Here is a 23,289-nt window from a genome sequence, read left to right as displayed (position 1 = left end):
CCATCTGAATATTTATATAATTTAATTAAATTAGATGTTTGATAAATTTAATCATTTTAATTATATATTTGAAAGACATTGAATGCATTTTCATTAAGAATTTGACTCTTGCTTTATTATGTAATAAATTTATTCTTACGATATTGGTCCCATCTGAATATTTATATAATTTAATTAACTGAGATCTAAAATTATTTCAATCATCTTAATTACTTATTTAAAAGACATTGAATGCATTTTCATTTAGAATGATACTCGTGCTTTATTATGTAATAAATTTATTTTTACGATATTGGTTCTATATAATATTTATATAATTTAAATAACTGAGATCTAAGATTATTTCAATAATCTTAATTACTTATTTGAAAGACATTGAATGCATTTTCATTAAGAATTAGAACGATTAAACTTATCACACAACTAATTTACTTAAATTATGTAAATATTGAAATGGGACCACTATCGAAAAATAAATTTATTACATAATGAAGCAAGAGTCAAATTCTTGATGAAAATGCATTCAATGTCTTTCAAATATATAATTAAAATGATTGAAATAATCTTAAATCTCAGTTATTATAATTGTATAAATATATAAATGGAACCAATATCGTAAAAATGAATTTATTACATAATAAAGCACGAGTATCATTGTAAATGAAAATGCATTCAATGTCTTTCAAATAAGTAATTAGAATGTTTAAACTTATGACACATCTGATGTAATTAAATTATATAAATATTTAACTGGGACAATTATCGTAAAAATGAAATTATTAAATAATGAAATAAGAGTCAAATTCTTAATGAAAATGCATTCAATGACTTTCAAATAAGTAATTAGAATGACTAAACTTATCACACATCTAATTTAATTAAATTATATAAATATTGAAATGGGACCAATATCGTAAAAATAAAATTATTAAATAATGAAAGAAGAGTTAAATTCTTAATGAAAAAGCATTCAATGTCTTTCCAATAAGTAATTAAAAAGATTGAAATAATCTTAGATCTCAGTTATTTAAATTGTATAAATATATAAATGGGACCAATATCGTAAAAATGAAATTATTACATAATGAAGCAATAGTTTAAATCTTAATGAAAATGTATTTAATGTCTTTCAAATAAGTAATAAGAATGATTAAACTTATCACTAATCTAATTTAATTAAATTATATAAATATTGAAATGGGACCACTATCGTAAAAATGAATTTATTACATAATGAAGCAAGAGTAAAATTATTAATGAAAATGCATTCAATGTCTTTCAAATAAGTAATTAAAATTATTGAAATAATCTTAGATCTCAGTTATTTTAATTGTATAAATAGATAAATGCAACCAATATCGAAAAAATGAATTTATTGCATAATGAAGCAAGAGTCAAATTCGTAATGAAAATGCATTCAATGTATTTCAAATAAGTAATTAGAATGTTTAAACTTGACTCATCTGATTTAATTAAATTATATAAATATTTAACTGGGACAACTATCGTAAAAACGAAATTATTAAATAATGAAATAAGAGTCAAATTCTTAATGAAAATGCATTCAATGACATTCAAATAAGTAATTAGAATGACTAAACTTATCACACATCTAATTTAATTAAATTATATAAATATTGAAATGGGACCAATATCGTAAAAATAAAATTATTAAATAATGAAAGAAGAGTTAAATTCTTAATGAAAAAGCATTCTATGTCTTTCCAATAAGTAATTAAAAAGATTGAAATATTCTTAGATCTCAGTTATTTAAATTGTATAAATATATAAATGGGACCAATATCGTAAAAATGAAATTATTACATAATGAAGCAATAGTCTAAATCTTAATGAAAATGTATTTAATGTCTTTCAAATAAGTAATAAGAATGATTAAACTTATCACTAATCTAATTTAATTAAATTATATAAATATTGAAATGGGACCACTATCGTAAAAATGAATTTATTACATAATGAAGCAAGAGTAAAATTATTAATGAAAATGCATTCAATGTCTTTCAAAAAAGTAATTAAAATTATTGAAATAATCTTAGATCTCAGTTATTTTAATTGTACATATAAATAGATAAATGCAACCAATATCGAAAAAATGAATTTATTGCATAATGAAGCAAGAGTCAAATTCGTAATGAAAATGCCTTCAATGTATTTCAAATAAGTAATTAGAATGTTTAAACTTGACTCATCTGATTTAATTAAATTATATAAATATTTAACTGGGACCACTATCGTAAAAACGTAATTATTAAATAATGAAAGAAAAGTCAAATTTTTAATGAAAATGCATCAATGTCTTTCAAATAAGTAATTAGAATGATTAAACTTATCACACATCTAAATTAATTAAATTATATAAATATCTAAATGGGACAACTATCATTAAAATGAAATTATTATATAATAAAAAAAGAGTCAAATTCTTGATGAAAATGCATTCAATGTCTTTCAAATAAGTAATTAAAATGATTAAACTTATCACACATCTATTTTAATTAAATTATATAAATATTTAAATGGGACCAATATCGTAAAAGTGAAATTATTACATAATGAAGCACGAGTCAAATTCTTGATGAAAATGCATTCAATGACTTTCAAATAAGTAATTAAGATGATTAAACTTATCACACATCGAATTTGATTAAATTTTATAAATATTGAAATAGGACCAATATCGTAAAAATAAAATTATTAAATAATGAAAGAAGAGACAAATTCTTGATGAAAATGCATTCAATGTCTTTCCAATAAATAATTAAAATTATTGAAATAATCTTAGATCTCAGTTATTTAAATTGTATAAATATATAAATGGAACTAATTTCGTAAAACTGAATTTATTACATAATGAAGCAAGAGTCAAATTCTTAATGAAAATGCATTTAATGTATTTCAAATAAGTAATTAGAATGTTTAAACTTATGAGACATCTGATTTAATTAAATTATATAAATATTTAACTGGGACCACTATCGTAAAAACGAAATTATTAAATAATGAAAGAAGAGTCAAAATCGAAATGAAAATGCATCAATGTCTTTCAAATAAGTAATAAGAATGATTAAACTTATCACTAATATAATTTAATTAAATTAAATAAATATTGAAATGGGACCACTATCGTAAAAATGAATTTATTACATAATGAAGCACGAGTCAAATTCTTGATGAAAATGCATTCAATGTCTTTCCAATAAATAATTAAAATTATTGAAATAATCTTAGATCTCAGTTATTTAAATTGTATAAATATATAAATGGAACTAATTTCGTAAAAATGAATTTATTACATAATGAAGCAAGAGTCAAATTCTTAATGAAAATGCATTTAATGTATTTCAAATAAGTAATTAGAATGTTCAAACTTATGAGACATCTGATTTAATTAAATTATATAAATATTTAACTGGGACCACTATCGTAAAAACCAAATTATTAAATAATGAAAGAAGAGTCAAATTCTAAATGAAAATGCATCAATGTCTTTCAAATAAGTAATTAGAATGATTAAAATTATCACACATCTAATTTAATTAAATTATATAAATATCTAAATGGGTCCTCTATCGTTCAAATAAAATTATTATATAATAAAAGAAGAGTCAAATTCTTGATGAAAATGCATTCAATGTCTTTCAAATAAGTAACTAAAATGATTAAACTTATCACTCATCTAATTTAATTAAATTATATAAATATTTAACTGGGACCACTATCGTAAAAATGAAATTATTACATAATGAAAGAAGAGTCAAATTCTTAATGAAAATGCATTCAATGACTTTCAAATAAGTAATTAAGATGATTAAACTTATCACACATCGAATTTGATTAAATTTTATAAATATTGAAATGGGACCAATATCGTAAAAATAAAATTATTAAATAATGAAAGAAGAGTCAAATTCTTGATGAAAATGCATTCAATGTCTTTCCAATAAGTAATTAAAATGATAGAAATAATCTTAGATCTCAGTTATTTAAATTGTATAAAAATATAAATGGAACAAATATCGTAAAAATGCAATTATAACATAATGAAGCAAGAGTCTAATTCCTAATGAAAATGTATTTAATGTCTTTCAAATAAGTAATAAGAATGATTAAACTTATCACTAATATAATTTAATTAAATTAAATAAATATTGAAATGGGACCACTATCGTAAAAATGAATTTATTACATAATGAAGCACGAGTCAAATTCTTGATGAAAATGCATTCAATGTCTTTCCAATAAATAATTAAAATTATTGAAATAATCTTAGATCTCAGTTATTTAAATTGTATAAATATATAAGTGGAACTAATTTCGTAAAACTGAATTTATTACATAATGAAGCACGAGTCAAATTCTTGATGGAAATGCATTCAATGTCTTTCCAATAAATAATTAAAATTATTAAAATAATCTTAGATCTCAGTTATTTTAATTGTATAAATATATAAATGGAACAAATTTCGTAAAACTGAATTTATTACATAATGAAACAAGAGTCAAATTCTTAATGAAAATGCATTTAATGTATTTCAAATGAGTAATTAGAATGTTTAAACTTATGAGACATCTGATTTAATTAAATTATATAAATATTTAACTGGGACCACTATCGTAAAAACGAAATTATTAAATAATGAAAGAAGAGTCAAATTCTAAATGAAAATGCATCAATGTCTTTCAAATAAGTAATTAGAATGATTAAAATTATTACACATCTAATTTAATTTAATTATATAAATATCTAAATGGGACCTCTATCGTTCAAATGAAATTATTATATAATAAAAGAAGAGTCAAATTCTTGATGAAAATGCATTCAAAGTCTTTCAAATAAGTAATTAAAATGATTAAACTTATCACTCATCTAATTTAATTGAATTAAATAAATATTTAACTGGAACCACTATCGTAAAAACGAAATTATTAAATAATGAAAGAAGAGTCAAATTCTTAATGGAAATGCATCAATGTCTTTCAAATAAGTAATTAGAATGATTAAACTTATCACTCATCTAATTCAATTAAATTATATAAATATTTAAATGGGACCAAAATCGTAAAAATGAAATTATTACATAATGAAAGAAGAGTCATATTCCTAATGAAAATGCATTCAATGTATTTCAAATAAGTAATTAGAATGTTTAAACTTATGACACATCTAATTTAATTAAATTATATAAATATTTAAATGGGACCACTATCGTAAAAACGAAATTATTAAATAATGAAAGAAGAGTCAAATTCTTAATGAAAATGCATCAATGTCTTTCAAATAAGTAATTAGAATGATTAAACTTATCACTCATCTAATTATTTAAATTATATAAATATTTAACTGGGACCACTATCGTAAAAACGAAATTATTATATAACGAAAGAAGAGTCAAATTATTGATGTAAATGCATTCAATGTCTTTCAAATAAGTAATTAAAATGATTAAACTTATCACTCATCTAATTTAATTAAATTATATAAATATTTAAATGGGACCAATATCGTAAAAATGAAATTATTAAATAATGAAAGAAAAGTCAAATTCTTAATGAAAAAGCATTCAAAGTCTTTCAAAAAAGTAATTAAAATGATTGAAATAATCTTAGATCTCAGTTATTTAAATTGTATAAATATATAAATGGAACCAATATCGTAAAAATGAATTTATTACATAATGACGCAAGAGTCAAATTCTTAATGAAAATGCATTCAATGTCTTTCCAATAAGTAATTAAAATTATTGAAATAATCTTAGATCTCAGTTATTTAAATTGTATAATTATATAAATGGAACCAATATCGTAAAAATGAATTTATTACATAATGAAGCAAGAGTCAAATTCTTAATGAAAATGCATTCAATGTCTTTCAAATAAGTAATTAAAATGATTAAACTTATCACATCTAATTTAATTAAATTATATAAATATTTAAATGGGACCAATGTCGTAAAAATGAAATTATTACACAATGAAAGAAGAGTCAAATTCCTAATGAAAATGCATTCAATGTATTTCAAATAAGTAATTAGAATGTTTAAACTTATGACACATCTTATTTATATAAATTATATAAATATTTAACTGGGACCACTATCGTAAAAACGAAATTATTATATAATGAAAGAAGAGTCAAATTCTTAATGAAAATGCATCAATGACTTTCAAATAAGTAATTAGAATGATTAAACTTATCACACATCTAATTTAATTAAATTATATAAATATTTAAATGGGACCAATATCGTAAAAATGAAATTATTACACAATGAAAGAAGAATCAAATTCCTAATGAAAATGCTTTCAACGTATTTCAAATAAGTAATTAGAATGTTTAAACTTATGACACATCTGATTTAATTAAATTATATAAATATTTAACTGGGACCACTATGGTAAAAACGAAATTCTTAAATAATGAAAGAAGAGTCAAAATCTTAATGAAAATGCATCAATGTCTTTCAAATAAATAATTAGAATGATTAAACTTATCACATATCTAATTTAATTAAATTATATAAATATCTAAATGGGACCTCTATCGTTCAAATGAAATTATTATATAATAAAAGAAGAGTCAAATTCTTGATGAAAATGCATTCAATGTCTTTCAGATGAGTAATTAAAATGATTAAACTTATCACTCATCTAATTTAATTAAATTATATAAATATTTAACTGGGACCACTATCGTAAAAACGAAATTATTATATAACGAAAGAAGAGTCAAATTATTGATGTAAATGCATTCAATGTCTTTCAAATAAGTAATTAGAATGATTAAACTTATCACACATCGAATTTAATTAAATTTTATAAATATTGAAATGGGATCAATATCGAAAAAATAAAATTATTAAATAATGAAAGAAGAGACAAATTCTTAATGAAAATGCATTCAATGTCTTTCCAATAAGTAATTAAAATGATTGAAATAATCGTAGATCTCAGTTATTTAAATTGTATAAAAATTTAAATGGGACCAATATCGTAAAAATGAAATTATTACATAATGAAGCAAGAGTCAAATTCTTAATGAAAATGTATTTAATGTCTTTCAAATAAGTAATAAAAATGATTAAACTTATCACTAATCTAATTTAATTTAATTATATAAATATTGAAATGGGACCACTATCGTAAAAATGAATTTATTACATAATGAAGCACGAGACAAATTCTTGATGAAAATGCATTCAATGTCTTTACAATAAATAATTACAATAATTGAAATAATCTTAGATCTCAGTTATTTAAATTGTATAAATATATAAATGGAACTAATTTCGTAAAATTGAATTTATTACATAATGAAGCAAGAGTCAAATTCTTAATGAAAATGCATTTAATGTATTTCAAATAAGTAATTAGAATGTCTAAACTTATGAGACATCTGATTTAATTAAATTATATAAATATATAACTGGGACCACTATCGTAAAAATGAAATTATTACATAATGAAGCAAGATTCTAATTCCTAATGAAAATGTATTTAATGTCTTTCAAATAAGTAATAAGAATGATTAAACTTATCACTAATATAAATTAATTAAATTAAATAAATATTGAAATGGGACCACTATCGTAAAAATGGAATTTATTACATAATGAAGCACGAGTCAAATTCTTAATGAAAATGCATTTAATGTATTTCAAATAAGTAATTAGTATGATTAAACTTATGAGACATCTGATTTAATTAAATTATCTAAATATTTAACTGGGACCACTATCGTAAAAACGAAATTATTAAATAATGAAAGAAGAGTCAAATTCTAAATGAAAATGCATCAATGTCTTTCAAATAAGTAATTAGAATGATTAAACTTATCACACATCTAATTTAATTAAATTATATAAATATCTAAATGGGACCTCTATCGTTCAAATGAAATTATTAAATAATGAAAGAAGAGTCAAATTCTTAATGAAAATGCATCAATGTCTTTCAAATAAGTAATTAGAATGATTAAACTTATCACTCATCTAACTTAATTAAATTATATAAATATTTAACTGGGACCACTATCGTAAAAATGAAATTATTACATAATAAAAGAAGAGTCAAATTCTTGATGAAAATGCATTCATAGTCTTTCAAATAAGTAATTAGAATGATTAAACTTATCACACATCTAATTTAATTTAATTATATCAATATCTAAATGGGACCTCTATCGTTCAAATGAAATTATTATATAATAAAAGAAGTGTCAAATTCTTGATGAAAATGCATTCAATGTCTTTCAAATAAGTAATTAAAATGATTAAACATATCACTCATCTAATTTAATTGAATAATTATAAATATTTAAATGGGACCAATATCGTAAAAATGAAATTATTACATAATGAAAGAAGAGTCAAATTCTTGATGAAAATGCATGCAATGTCTTTCAAATAAGTAACTAAAATGATTAAACTTATCACTCATCTAATTTAATTAAATTATATAAATATTTAAATGGGACCACTATCGTAAAAACGAAATTATTAAATAATGAAAGAAGAGTCAAATTCTTAATGAAAATGCATCAATGTCTTTCAAATAAGTAATTAGAATGATTAAACTTATCACTCATCTAATTATTTAAATTATATAAATATTTAACTGGGACCACTATCGTAAAAACGAAATTATTATATAACGAAAGAAGAGTCAAATTATTGATGTAAATGCATTCAATGTCTTTCAAATAAGTAATTAAAATGATTAAACTTATCACTCATCTAATTTAATTAAATTATATAAATATTTAAATGGGACCAATATCGTAAAAATGAAATTATTAAATAATGAAAGAAAAGTCAAATTCTTAATGAAAAAGCATTCAAAGTCTTTCAAAAAAGTAATTAAAATGATTGAAATAATCTTAGATCTCAGTTATTTAAATTGTATAAATATATAAATGGAACCAATATCGTAAAAATGAATTTATTACATAATGACGCAAGAGTCAAATTCTTAATGAAAATGCATTCAATGTCTTTCCAATAAGTAATTAAAATTATTGAAATAATCTTAGATCTCAGTTATTTAAATTGTATAAATATATAAATGGAACCAATATCGTAAAAATGCAATTATAACATAATGAAGCAAGAGTCTAATTCCTAATGAAAAAGCATTTAATGTCTTTCAAATAAGTAATAAGAATGATTAAACTTATCACTAATATAATTTAATTAAATTAAATAAATATTGAAATGGGACCACTATCGTAAAAATGAATTTATTACATAATGAAGCACGAGTCAAATTCTTGATGAAAATGCATTCAATGTCTTTCGAATAAATAATTAAAATTATTGAAATAATCTTAGATCTCAGTTATTTAAATTGTATAAATATATAAATGGAACTAATTTCGTAAAAATGAATTTATTACATAATGAAGCAAGAGTCAAATTCTTAATGAAAATGCATTTAATGTATTTCAAATAAGTAATTAGAATGTTCAAACTTATGAGACATCTGATTTAATTAAATTATATAAATATTTAACTGGGACCACTATCGTAAAAACCAAATTATTAAATAATGAAAGAAGAGTCAAATTCTAAATGAAAATGCATCAATGTCTTTCAAATAAGTAATTAGAATGATTAAAATTATCACACATCTAATTTAATTAAATTATATAAATATCTAAATGGGACCTCTATCGTTCAAATGAAATTATTATATAATAAAAGAAGAGTCAAATTCTTGATGAAAATGCATTCAATGTCTTTCAAATAAGTAACTAAAATGATTAAACTTATCACTCAGCTAATTTAATTAAATTATATAAATATTTAACTGGGACCACTATCGTAAAAATGAAATTATTACATAATGAAGCACGAGTCAAAGTCTTGATGAAAATGCATTCAATGACTTTCAAATAAGTAATTAGAATGATTAAACTTATCACACATCGAATTTGATTAAATTTTATAAATATTGAAATGGGACCAATATCGTAAAAATAAAATTATTAAATAATGAAAGAAGAGTCAAATTCTTGATGAAAATGCATTCAATGTCTTTCCAATAAGTAATTAAAATGATAGAAATAATCTTAGATCTCAGTTATTTAAATTGTATAAAAATATAAATGGAACAAATATCGTAAAAATGCAATTATAACATAATGAAGCTAGAGTCTAATTCCTAATGAAAATGTATTTAATGTCTTTCAAATAAGTAATAAGAATGATTAAACTTATCACTAATATAATTTAATTAAATTAAATAAATATTGAAATGGGACCACTATCGTAAAAATGAATTTATTACATAATGAAGCACGAGTCAAATTCTTGATGAAAATGCATTCAATGTCTTTCCAATAAATAATTAAAATTATTGAAATAATCTTAGATCTCAGTTATTTAAATTGTATAAATATATAAATGGAACTAATTTCGTAAAACTGAATTTATTTCATAATGAAGCAAGAGTCAAATTCTTAATGAAAATGCATTTAATGTATTTCAAATAAGTAATTAGAATGTTTAAACTTATGAGACATCTGATTTAATTAAATTATATAAATATTTAACTGGGACCACTATCGTAAAAACGAAATTATTAAATAATGAAAGAAGAGTCAAATTCTTGATGAAAATGCATTCAATGTCTTTCCAATAAATAATTAAAATGATAGAAATAATCTTAGATCTCAGTTATTTAAATTGTATAAAAATATAAATGGAACCAATATCGTAAAAATGCAATTATAACATAATGAAGCAAGAGTCTAATTCCTAATGAAAATGTATTTAATGTCTTTCAAATAAGTAATAAGAATGATTAAACTTATCACTAATATAAATTAATTAAATTAAATAAATATTGAAATGGGACCACTATCGTAAAAATGGAATTTATTACATAATGAAGCACGAGTCAAATTCTTGATGGAAATGCATTCAATGTCTTTCCAATAAATAATTAAAATTATTAAAACAATCTTAGATCTCAGTTATTTTAATTGTATAAATATATAAATGGAACAAATTTCGTAAAACTGAATTTATTACATAATGAAACAAGAGTCAAATTCTTAATGAAAATGCATTTAATGTATTTCAAATGAGTAATTAGAATGTTTAAACTTATGAGACATCTGATTTAATTAAATTATATAAATATTTAACTGGGACCACTATCGTAAAAACGAAATTATTAAATAATGAAAGAAGAGTCAAATTCTAAATGAAAATGCATCAATGTCTTTCAAATAAGTAATTAGAATGATTAAAATTATCACACATCTAATTTAATTTAATTATATAAATATCTAAATGGGACCTCTATCGTTCAAATGAAATTATTATATAATAAAAGAAGAGTCAAATTCTTGATGAAAATGCATTCAAAGTCTTTCAAATAAGTAATTAAAATGATTAAACTTATCACTCATCTAATTTAATTGAATTAAATAAATATTTAACTGGAACCACTATCGTAAAAACGAAATTATTAAATAATGAAAGAAGAGTCAAATTCTTAATGGAAATGCATCAATGTCTTTCAAATAAGTAATTAGAATGATTAAACTTATCACTCATCTAATTCAATTAAATTATATAAATATTTAAATGGGACCAAAATCGTAAAAATGAAATTATTACATAATGAAAGAAGAGTCATATTCCTAATGAAAATGCATTCAATGTATTTCAAATAAGTAATTAGAATGTTTAAACTTATGACACATCTAATTTAATTAAATTATATAAATATTTAAATGGGACCACTATCGTAAAAACGAAATTATTAAATAATGAAAGAAGAGTCAAATTCTTAATGAAAATGCATCAATGTCTTTCAAATAAGTAATTAGAATGATTAAACTTATCACTCATCTAATTATTTAAATTATATAAATATTTAACTGGGACCACTATCGTAAAAACGAAATTATTATATAACGAAAGAAGAGTCAAATTATTGATGTAAATGCATTCAATGTCTTTCAAATAAGTAATTAAAATGAGTAAACTTATCACTCATCTAATTTAATTAAATTATATAAATATTTAAATGGGACCAATATCGTAAAAATGAAATTATTAAATAATGAAAGAAAAGTCAAATTCTTAATGAAAAAGCATTCAAAGTCTTTCAAAAAAGTAATTAAAATGATTGAAATAATCTTAGATCTCAGTTATTTAAATTGTATAAATATATAAATGGAACCAATATCGTAAAAATGAATTTATTACATAATGACGCAAGAGTCAAATTCTTAATGAAAATGCATTCAATGTCTTTCCAATAAGTAATTAAAATTATTGAAATAATCTTAGATCTCAGTTATTTAAATTGTATAAATATATAAATGGAACCAATATCGTAAAAATGCAATTATAACATAATGAAGCAAGAGTCTAATTCCTAATGAAAAAGCATTTAATGTCTTTCAAATAAGTAATAAGAATGATTAAACTTATCACTAATATAATTTAATTAAATTAAATAAATATTGAAATGGGACCACTATCGTAAAAATGAATTTATTACATAATGAAGCACGAGTCAAATTCTTGATGAAAATGCATTCAATGTCTTTCGAATAAATAATTAAAATTATTGAAATAATCTTAGATCTCAGTTATTTAAATTATATAAATATATAAATGGAACTAATTTCGTAAAACTGAATTTATTACATAATGAAGCAAGAGTCAAATTCTTAATAAAAATGCATTTAATGTATTTCAAATAAGTAATTAGAATGTTTAAACTTATGAGACATCTGATTTAATTAAATTATATAAATATTTAACTGGGACCACTATCGTAAAAACGAAATTATTAAATAATGAAAGAAGAGTCAAATTCTAAATGAAAATGCATCAATGTCTTTCAAATAAGTAATTAGAATGATTAAAATTATCACACATCTAATTTAATTAAATTATATAAATATCTAAATGGGACCTCTATTGTTCAAATGAAATTATTATATAATAAAAGAAGAGTCAAATTCTTGATGAAAATGCATTCAATGTCTTTCAAATAAGTAACTAAAATGATTAAACTTATCACTCATCTAATTTAATTGAATTATATAAATATTTAACTGGAACCACTATCGTAAAAACGAAATTATTAAATAATGAAAGAAGAGTCAAATTCTTAATGAAAATGCATCAATGTCTTTCAAATAAGTAATTAGAATGATTAAACTTATGACACATCTAATTTAATTAAATTATATAAATATTTAAATGGGACCACTATCGTAAAAACGAAATTATTAAATAATGAAAGAAGAGTCAAATTCTTAATGAAAATGCATCAATGTCTTTCAAATAAGTAATTAGAATGATTAAACTTATCACTCATCTAATTATTTAAATTATATAAATATTTAACTGGGACCACTATCGTAAAAACGAAATTATTATATAACGAAAGAAGAGTCAAATTATTGATGTAAATGCATTCAATGTCTTTCAAATAAGTAATTAAAATGATTAAACTTATCACTCATCTAATTTAATTAAATTATATAAATATTTAAATGGGACCAATATCGTAAAAATGAAATTATTAAATAATGAAAGAAAAGTCAAATTCTTAATGAAAAAGCATTCAAAGTCTTTCAAAAAAGTAATTAAAATTATTGAAATAATCTTAGATCTCAGTTATTTAAATTGTATAAATATATAAATGGAACCAATATCGTAAAAATGAATTTATTACATAATGAAGCAAGAGTCAAATTCTTAATGAAAATGCATTCAATGTCTTTCCAATAAGTAATTAAAATTATTGAAATAATCTTAGATCTCAGTTATTTAAATTGTATAATTATATAAATGGAACCAATATCGTAAAAATGAATTTATTACATAATGAAGCAAGAGTCAAATTCTTAATGAAAATGCATTCAATGTCTTTCAAATAAGTAATTAAAATGATTAAACTTATCATATCTAATTTAATTAAATTATATAAATATTTAAATGGGACCAATGTCGTAAAAATGAAATTATTACACAATGAAAGAAGAGTCAAATTCCTAATGAAAATGCATTCAATGTATTTCAAATAAGTAATTAGAATGTTTAAACTTATGACACATCTTATTTATATAAATTATATAAATATTTAACTGGGACCACTATCGTAAAAACGAAATTATTATATAATGAAAGAAGAGTCAAATTCTTAATGAAAATGCATCAATGACTTTCAAATAAGTAATTAGAATGATTAAACTTATCACACATCTAATTTAATTAAATTATATAAATATTTAAATGGGACCAATATCGTAAAAATGAAATTATTACACAATGAAAGAAGAATCAAATTCCTAATGAAAATGCTTTCAACGTATTTCAAATAAGTAATTAGAATGTTTAAACTTATGACACATCTGATTTAATTAAATTATATAAATATTTAACTGGGACCACTATCGTAAAAACGAAATTCTTAAATAATGAAAGAAGAGTCAAAATCTTAATGAAAATGCATCAATGTCTTTCAAATAAATAATTAGAATGATTAAACTTATCACATATCTAATTTAATTAAATTATATAAATATCTAAATGGGACCTCTATCGTTCAAATGAAATTATTATATAATAAAAGAAGAGTCAAATTCTTGATGAAAATGCATTCAATGTCTTTCAGATGAGTAATTAAAATGATTAAACTTATCACTCATCTAATTTAATTAAATTATATAAATATTTAAATGGGACCAATATCGTAAAAATGAAATTATTAAACATTGAAAGAAAAGTCAAATTCTTAATGAAAATGCATTCAATGTCTTTCAAATAAGTAATTAGAATGATTAAACTTATCACACATCGAATTTAATTAAATTTTATAAATATTGAAATGGGATCAATATCGAAAAAATAAAATTATTAAATAATGAAAGAAGAGACAAATTCTTAATGAAAATGCATTCAATGTCTTTCCAATAAGTAATTAAAATGATTGAAATAATCTTAGATCTCAGTTATTTAAATTGTATAAAAATTTAAATGGGACCAATATCGTAAAAATGAAATTATTACATAATGAAGCAAGAGTCAAATTCTTAATGAAAATGTATTTAATGTCTTTCAAATAAGTAATAAAAATGATTAAACTTATCACTAATCTAATTTAATTTAATTATATAAATATTTAAATGGGACCACTATCGTAAAAATGAATTTATTACATAATGAAGCACGAGTCAAATTCTTGATGAAAATGCATTCAATGTCTTTCCAATAAATAATTAAAATTATTGAAATAATCTTAGATCTCAGTTATTTAAATTGTATAAATATATAAATGGAACTAATTTCGTAAAACTGAATTTATTACATAATGAAGCAAGAGTCAAATTCTTAATAAAAATGCATTTAATGTATTTCAAATAAGTAATTAGAATGTTTAAACTTATGACACATCTGATTTAGTTAAATTATATAAATATTTAACTGGGACCACTATCGTAAAAACGAAATTATTAAATAATGAAAGAAGAGTCAAATTCTTAATGAGAATGCATTCAATGTCTTTAAAATAAGTAATTAAAATGATTAAATTTATCACACTTCTAATTTAATTAAATTATATAAATATTGGATGGGACCAATATCGTAAAAATTATTACATAATAAAGGAAGAGTCAAGTTCTTAATGAAAAGCATTCAATGTTTTTCAAATAAGTAATTAAAATGACCTGAACATCTGCTCTTATAAATGCGATTATATATATATTTAAATAATTTTAATTCATAATTTTTAGTTTTATATAGTTTTACAAATATAATATAATAATTATATATATTGTTATCATTTAGGTATACATTAATCTATTTTACTATGTGTTACATCAAAAAAAAATTTATTATAATTTCTTTGAATATTATTGTTGAATTTAATGTGAAAAAATTATCGTTATAAAAAAAAATGTACAAAGTTTTTTTTTTAAATATTTATATCAGATAAAATTAATTTCATAAAAATGTGATAATATGATGTAAATGATATGTTATAATATTTTAAACTCGAATATTTTATGACAGAAATCAGCTGTTAACTATCAAAAAGAATTATGACATTATTTAAAATATATATTATTATTTTAATTTTTATAATATATTATTAGTTTAAAATTTAAATAAATCGTTAATTTGCTAATTAAAATTTAAAATAATAATAGGTTATAAAAATTAAAATAGTAATATATGTTGTAAATAATATGTTATAATGCCTTAGCTGCGATTAATATTTTTTGACAGAAATCAGCTGATAGTTTTCAAAAATAACAATCGAATTTTAAATATTATATTATATTATTTAACACATATTATTATTTTAATTTTTATAACATATTATTATTTTAAAATTTAATTAACAAATTTTCGCTTAATTAATATTTTTTGACAGAAATCAGCTGTTTAAAGTGTTAATTTGCTTATTAATTTTTTAAATAATATGTTTTAAATAATATGTTATAATATTGTTGACAATTATCAGCTGATTTCTATCAAAAAATATTAATCAAGAAGAAGGTATTATAACATATTATTTACAACATAATACTATTTTAATTATATTACTATTAAATATATTACTATTTTTACCATATTATTATTTTAAAATTTAATTATCAAATTAATGCTTTAATCAGCTGATTTCTGTGAAAAAATATTAATCAAGTTTATACAAACTTTATTTTATTTTTTTTTAAATATTCTTTTTAACAAAAAATCGAGGAATGACGCGCGCGTAGCGCGCGATTGTGTTGTTCTAGTAACTAGTATATAAAATCGAAGAATGCGCGTAGCGCGCACTTGTTTTTTTCCGGTGTTTAAAAAAAGACGTGTCATAACTTGAAGTTATGATAATTAAATCGCGACATTAAACAATCAAAAAAATTAATCATTGCACCTAATAATTAAATCTTGTTAAAAAAGATGAAGAAAGAAAGAGCGCATTTAAATATATGAGAAAACATGAATAAAATAATTCTCACTTCGATAATAGAAAATATTTAAAAAAGACTATATAAATTATCTTTTTTTTTTTAAATTGAAATATTCATCCTAATTAATTGTGTGTTTATTCATTTTGAGGTAACGGATAGTAACTATCTACAATCTACAGTCTACAATCTACATTCTAAATCTACATCTCTACAATCAAATATTTATGAAACCGTTACCTCGTAATAAAATAATAGTTTATCACTTACCAATCGATGTTCAACAGCAGAGGAGATAACTGCATCGAAGCTACGTTGATCTGTAACATACAAATAGAATATAAATTATAACAGCGTTTTAAATAATTATTATCTAATTAGTATTTTAATATCTAATTAGTATTTTACACATTAAATTTTATATTCGACGCGTACAATAATCAGTAGATAGGTATATATAATTGAATAATTTTATAAATTTTGTAAAGATTATTTTTTTAAATATAAAAATTTTTATAATATTTATACATATAGAGTTATTTCTCTCTAATTTTCCTTTATTTAAATTATTCAATATATAAATAGAATTATAGAATATTTATGCGTAAAAAAATACGTGATTTATAACAAGTCAAATATTATACATATACATCATATTATATAAATATTATATAAATAATAAACACTCACCACAAAGTTGCTCCGCCGGTGCCTGATGCCTCCTAGTCCTGCTCCTCCTCTCAGGTCAGATTGATCAGGATTGTCCAATAATTCAAGTCAAAGTCTGCTGATTGATGATAACGCGCGATACTTTGAACGACACTCCCGCACTTAAACGCGCGATACTTTGAACGACACTCCCGCACTTGAACGCGCGACACTACCGTCCGATTGTGTCTTATTGTTAGACCGTCGTGTTGCCGATCATATCGCTCAATTTTATGGCGATGTCAAGCACACCATATGTGCTTCATTAGTAATAACTGTCATTTCTTAATTACTATTCTATAATATCGATAACACCCCCCTTTAATGAAAATTATAATAAATTAATATTATATATAAAAGGAATTTTGTACGTTCTTTGTTATGAATCCGCGAAAATTCGATAATCAATTTTAATATATTCGCGGTTTGCAGTTAATTTCCGAATTACACGATAGCGCAATCGATGAATCACAAAAGTAAAAAAAAATAAAATAAAATAACATAATTCGTACTAAAAATTTTAAGATATTATCATGAATTTTTCTGCAAATTTTATATCACTATTACTTTTTCTTTTAGTCCAAAATTATTATATATTCTCAAAATATCCGCAAAATATCTGATATGTTATATATTTTAAAATATAACTTTATTTTAACTAATGTAAACTCAAATGATCAATCAACATAAATGAATGGATTACAAAATATATAATATAAAATCTGTACATTATAATAATAAGTAATTATAATTATTTAATCATTTAAAATTTATAATCACACATACAATTAATATAATTGTTAGTATGTTCTTTTAAAATAAATTAGATTGAATATATTATGTATTACTATATAAAATGTTTCTTTTCCTTTTCTTAAACTGTAATTCTTAAACTGTATTCATAATCTTTATTATACTTTTAATCTTTAATAATCCATTCATTTTAAGGTAACGGAACTATCTACAAAATCTACAGTCTATACACAAGCTACAATCTAGATCTACACATTTCCACACAATCTAATCTCTACAAAACCGTTACCTTTTGTAATAAAATAATTTTTCACTCACCGGTCGATGCACAATAGCGGAGTTAACTGCATTGAAGCTACGTTGATCTGTAACATATAAATAAAATTCAAATTATAGAACTGCTCAAAATAATTAATACTTAAAAAAATTATTATTTTGTATGCATTAAATTTTATATTCGACGCATACAAATAATAAACAGCAATATAATTAAAAAATTTTATAAATTTTTATTTAATAATAATTGAATTAATAATAAATACTTACACAATAGTTGCTCCGCTGGTGCCCGACGTCTCTCCCAGACCTCCTCCTCCTCTCAGATTGTCAAGATCATCAGTCGTCAGTTACGTTGATCTGTAACATACAATTAAAATTCAAATTGTAGTAGCGCCAAAAATAATTAATATTTTAGAAAATTATGACTGTACGCATTGGATTTTATTTTCCATGCCTACAATAGAGAGCAAGTAGAAATATAGTTGAATAATTTTATAAATTTTTATTTAATTTATAATTTTTATTTAATTTACAATTATTAAATTTTTATTTAATTTATAATTTTTATTTAATTTACAATTATTAAATTTTTATTTAATTTATAATTATTTATTATTTGATTTATAATAATTTTATTATTTTATTTTATTTTATTTTATAAATTTTTATTTAGTAATTGAACTAAATAAAGTCAATAAAGACTCACTCCATGATTGTTCGACTGGTGCCCAATGTCTCCCAGACCTCCTCCTCTCAGATTATCAAGACAGTCAGTTATGTTGATCTGTAACATATAAATAAAATTCAAATTGTAGCAGCACACAAAATATATAAATATTCAGATGGGACCAATATCGTAAATATGATTTTATTACATAATGAAGCAAGAGTCAAATTCTGAATGAAAATGTATTCAATGTTATTCAAATAAGTAATTAAAATGATTAACCTTATCACACATCTAATTTAATTAAATTATATAAATATTCAGATGGGACCAATATCGTAAAAATGAAATTATACATAATGAAGCAAGAGTCAAATTCTTAATGAAAATGCATTCAATGTCTTTCAAATAAGTAATTAAGATAATTAAACTTATCACACATCTAATTTAATTTAATTATATAAATATTCAGATGGAACCAATATAGTAAATATGAAATTATTGCATAATAAAGCAAGAGTCAAATTCTTAATGAAAATGCATTCAATGTCTTTCAAATAAGTAATTAAAATGATTAAACTTTTCATACATCTCATTTAATTAAATTCCATAGAATCGTTTTCATTAGAGACTTTTTAGAAGTCATTAAAATATTCATGAGATTGTTAATACGAATGCTTATTGAAAATATATATAATGTATAATTTAAATTTCTTCCTGAGCTAATTTAAAAAATAGATTTTTTTAACCAATGTTATATTATTGCGTTTTTTGAAAAAAAAAAAAAAAAAAAAAAGAATAACTTTAAGATATTTATGAAATTTTTAATGCGAGTGTTTATCGAAAATATTATAAATTTAAATATATGTATATATGTATAATGTAAATTTATTTCTGAGCTAATCTCAAAAATCAATTTATATCCTAAACAATATTATGTTATTATTATATTAGCGGTTTTTATGTGCTGGCTAATATATATTTCAAATAAATGGCGATGATATAAATTCGATGATAGGTATAATTAGTTAAATAAAATCAATTTACTCACCGGTCGTTGAAACGCGGTTATATTTTCGTTGATTGTTGCGTCGCTTCGGAAAGTCGTTCCTATAAATAATATTATATTATTATTATATGAGCGATTTTCATATGCTAGCTATATATTTCAGGTAAATGACAATGATATAATCAGGTAAATAAAGTCAATTTGCTCACCAGTCGTTGAAACGCTGCCATATTCTCGTTGATTGTTGCGTCGTTTAGGAAATCGTTCGCCGAGATGCATTTTCATCGACCAGGCATTACAGATTTCGATTTCCCCCATTAAATAATACGATAGAACGATCACCCGTTATTTTGTACGGCATTCTTGACACCGATTGCACGCACTATGCACCGGATTGCATAAATAACAACGGATAAATAACGACGATATATAACCATCTGTCACTTTCGATATTCGCGATATGTAGTGAAGTAGTACGCTGTGACGTAGTACATCGTGACGTAATGCAACACTTTGTGCGGCGCGAACTTCGCGCGGTTCGCACGCGACACAATCATCTGAAAACGATAAATTATGTATTGATTAAATATCTCACATCCAAAATATAGTTTTCCCAAAGCACAAAAGCTTGAACGCGATGCGATTCGTACAAATAAATGACGCGAAATGATACGTACCTCTTAATAAACAGAATGTTCAATGAGATCGATCGATTCGGAGAAAAAGCGGCAAAGCGGCGTAGCCCGGCGGTTGCAGACTGTCGTAGGTTGATTAACCGCGATCGCACGAGTTAATTAATACTTCCTGCTAATTGCCCGTGGTACGATTCAATTCACCCGACATTCGTTTGTACGCGGAATTCATTCTTAACGGGAAAAACGCGTGAAAAATACGGAGCCGATTGAGCGCGATACCGTGATGACTAGCGCGAGGACGCGAGGGACGAAGGACGTGACGTAGTAACTACGTAAGTCAACACTCAGCGCGCCGCGCGCCAAATTCAAAAACCATTATAGGCTGTAACTTTTGTACTTGAACCATCGTCTAAATTATTACTGTGTATTTAAATTTATATTATATACGATTCAATATTTCGATTTCGTAATCACTGCGATTGTAATTTCAAGTGTGTCATTTATACGTGGTGTGTACGGAACCTGACATACATACATATTAATTTCAAATTTCGAAAGACTGCGATTAAAGATTAATCGCGATTGCATGTATTAAGTAATATTCCCATGATCGTCCATCAATATTTCTTGCAATTATGAATATAATCGCTTATTCAAGTTTAACATCGCGTAATAAAATAACATAATATATCATGCTCGTTAGCAATTAAACAGATTGTACTTATACTTAATATCATATTTATCATTCAATTAATTAAATTTGATTAATATTTTGTTGCAATATTTATGATATTTGACAATGATTTTCGTATTATGTTAAAATGTAAAATATATAATATATATTATAATAAATAATATATAATAATAAAATATAATAATATATAATTTTTCTATTCATTTTTAATTTTTAATTTTCTTAATTCTACTAATTAAAAATATAATTTTAATATAATTCTTTGTTTTTTTTTTTTTTTTTTTTTTTAGATAAGCGAATCCGTAATTTGGCCGTCTGATAAAGGTTTTCATCGTGTCTTCTGTCGACCTTGAGTTAATTTTGCATAATAATTTGATTTTATTATTAAAAGTATTATCACAATTAAATTATAAATTATCAAATTGTAATCGTCGTCTAAGAACGATCTGCAGTACCGAATTATGTCAGTGTGATCATATGATTGCATAAATACTTACTACACAAGAGTTATTTTCATAAATTAACATAGCAGCATTTAATAAATGTCTATGTATCATTTTATATTCGCGTTTCATATTAAAAATTAATTGATACTGTGATCCTTGTAGCAAATTATTATATTCCGTTTGCTCCCGGAATAGCATAAAGTTTTTTATCTCTGTACAAATTGAAATATGATCGAACGGGTTTCGTTCCGACGAATAAAAAAATAAATAAATAAATAATATGTTATAATATTTTAAACTCGAATATTTTATGACAGAAATCAGCTGATAACTGTTAAAAATATTAATCGAGTTTAAAGAATTATAAAATATTATTTAAAACATATTATTTTAATTTTTATAACATATTTTTATTTTAAACTTTAATTAACAAATTAACACCTTATTAATATTTTTTAACAGATATCAGATAGATATTAGACATAGTAAATTTGATTATAAATCTAATATAAACTCGATTCTAAATAGACAACACTTGAAAAACCGATAGAAGGAAAGGATATAATATATAATGGCTCGATTATCTCCACCGAAAAATTCGCTCAATTTTTGCCACTTTTGAAATTTCGCTCTAATACGCAATAAAATTACGAAATAATCTCACGATTGATTCAGAAGACAATGCTATTGCGAATAATCGCATCAATTTGATTCGATTATCTCATCTTTGTCGGCTTACCTTTACGGATATTATCGGAGCCCCTTGCCTATGCTTCTTTATGCTACGACGGTCCCGCGTAAAAGAGAAATATGAAGTTGCTGCGAAAGCGCGCATAGCATGACCAATCAGAATAAAGACGCCAAAACTTCCTGCATTCTGATTGGTTAAACAAATGAAGTATTTGTAGCGTTAAGTGGAATCGATTCTTATGTGACATTTTCATAACTTTAAATGAAAACGGCATTTAATTATAATAAATAAATGGACTATAAATTTATTTAAAAAATCAACTTTAAATGTATTAGCACGAAAGATAAGATAAAATAAAAGGCTCTAATAAGTAATTATCTTGCCCGAAAAAATTTTATCTCTATAAATTCGATCTAATAATACCATTTATGTGTTATT

At 22.4% G+C, this 23,289-nt stretch overlaps 1 protein-coding gene and 1 long non-coding RNA gene across 2 annotated transcripts in view; both read right to left on the bottom strand.

Moving 5' to 3' along the window:
• Nucleotides 1–17,974, bottom strand: part of Cad74a (cadherin 74A) — a 75,149-nt gene extending 57,175 nt beyond the window's left edge. Inside the window, exons 1-2 of the mRNA XM_083041747.1 lie at nucleotides 17,660–17,974; nucleotides 17,240–17,289 (exon numbers count right to left, since the gene is read on the bottom strand). The gene's annotated coding sequence lies outside the window, so the exon portion shown is untranslated. The remainder of the gene's footprint in view (nucleotides 1–17,239; nucleotides 17,290–17,659) is intronic.
• A 625-nt stretch (nucleotides 17,975–18,599) lies between these two features.
• On the bottom strand, nucleotides 18,600–20,835 carry LOC145938257 (uncharacterized). The gene is made up of 5 exons (XR_014425697.1): nucleotides 20,595–20,835; nucleotides 20,428–20,486; nucleotides 19,416–19,493; nucleotides 18,977–19,066; nucleotides 18,600–18,795 (listed from the first exon to the last, which is right to left on the bottom strand). It is a non-coding gene; the product is annotated as an uncharacterized LOC145938257 (long non-coding RNA).
• Between the last annotated feature and the right edge of the window lie 2,454 nt (nucleotides 20,836–23,289).

The sequence above is a fragment of the Prenolepis imparis genome, unplaced genomic scaffold (assembly GCF_030444845.1).
Source record: "Prenolepis imparis isolate NDT839.2.m4 unplaced genomic scaffold, iyPreImpa1.0 SCAF_7, whole genome shotgun sequence".
Lineage (NCBI taxonomy): Eukaryota > Metazoa > Arthropoda > Insecta > Hymenoptera > Formicidae > Prenolepis > Prenolepis imparis.
Note: the sequence above shows the minus strand (reverse complement) of the source record. Positions and strands in the feature narration are given on the sequence as shown.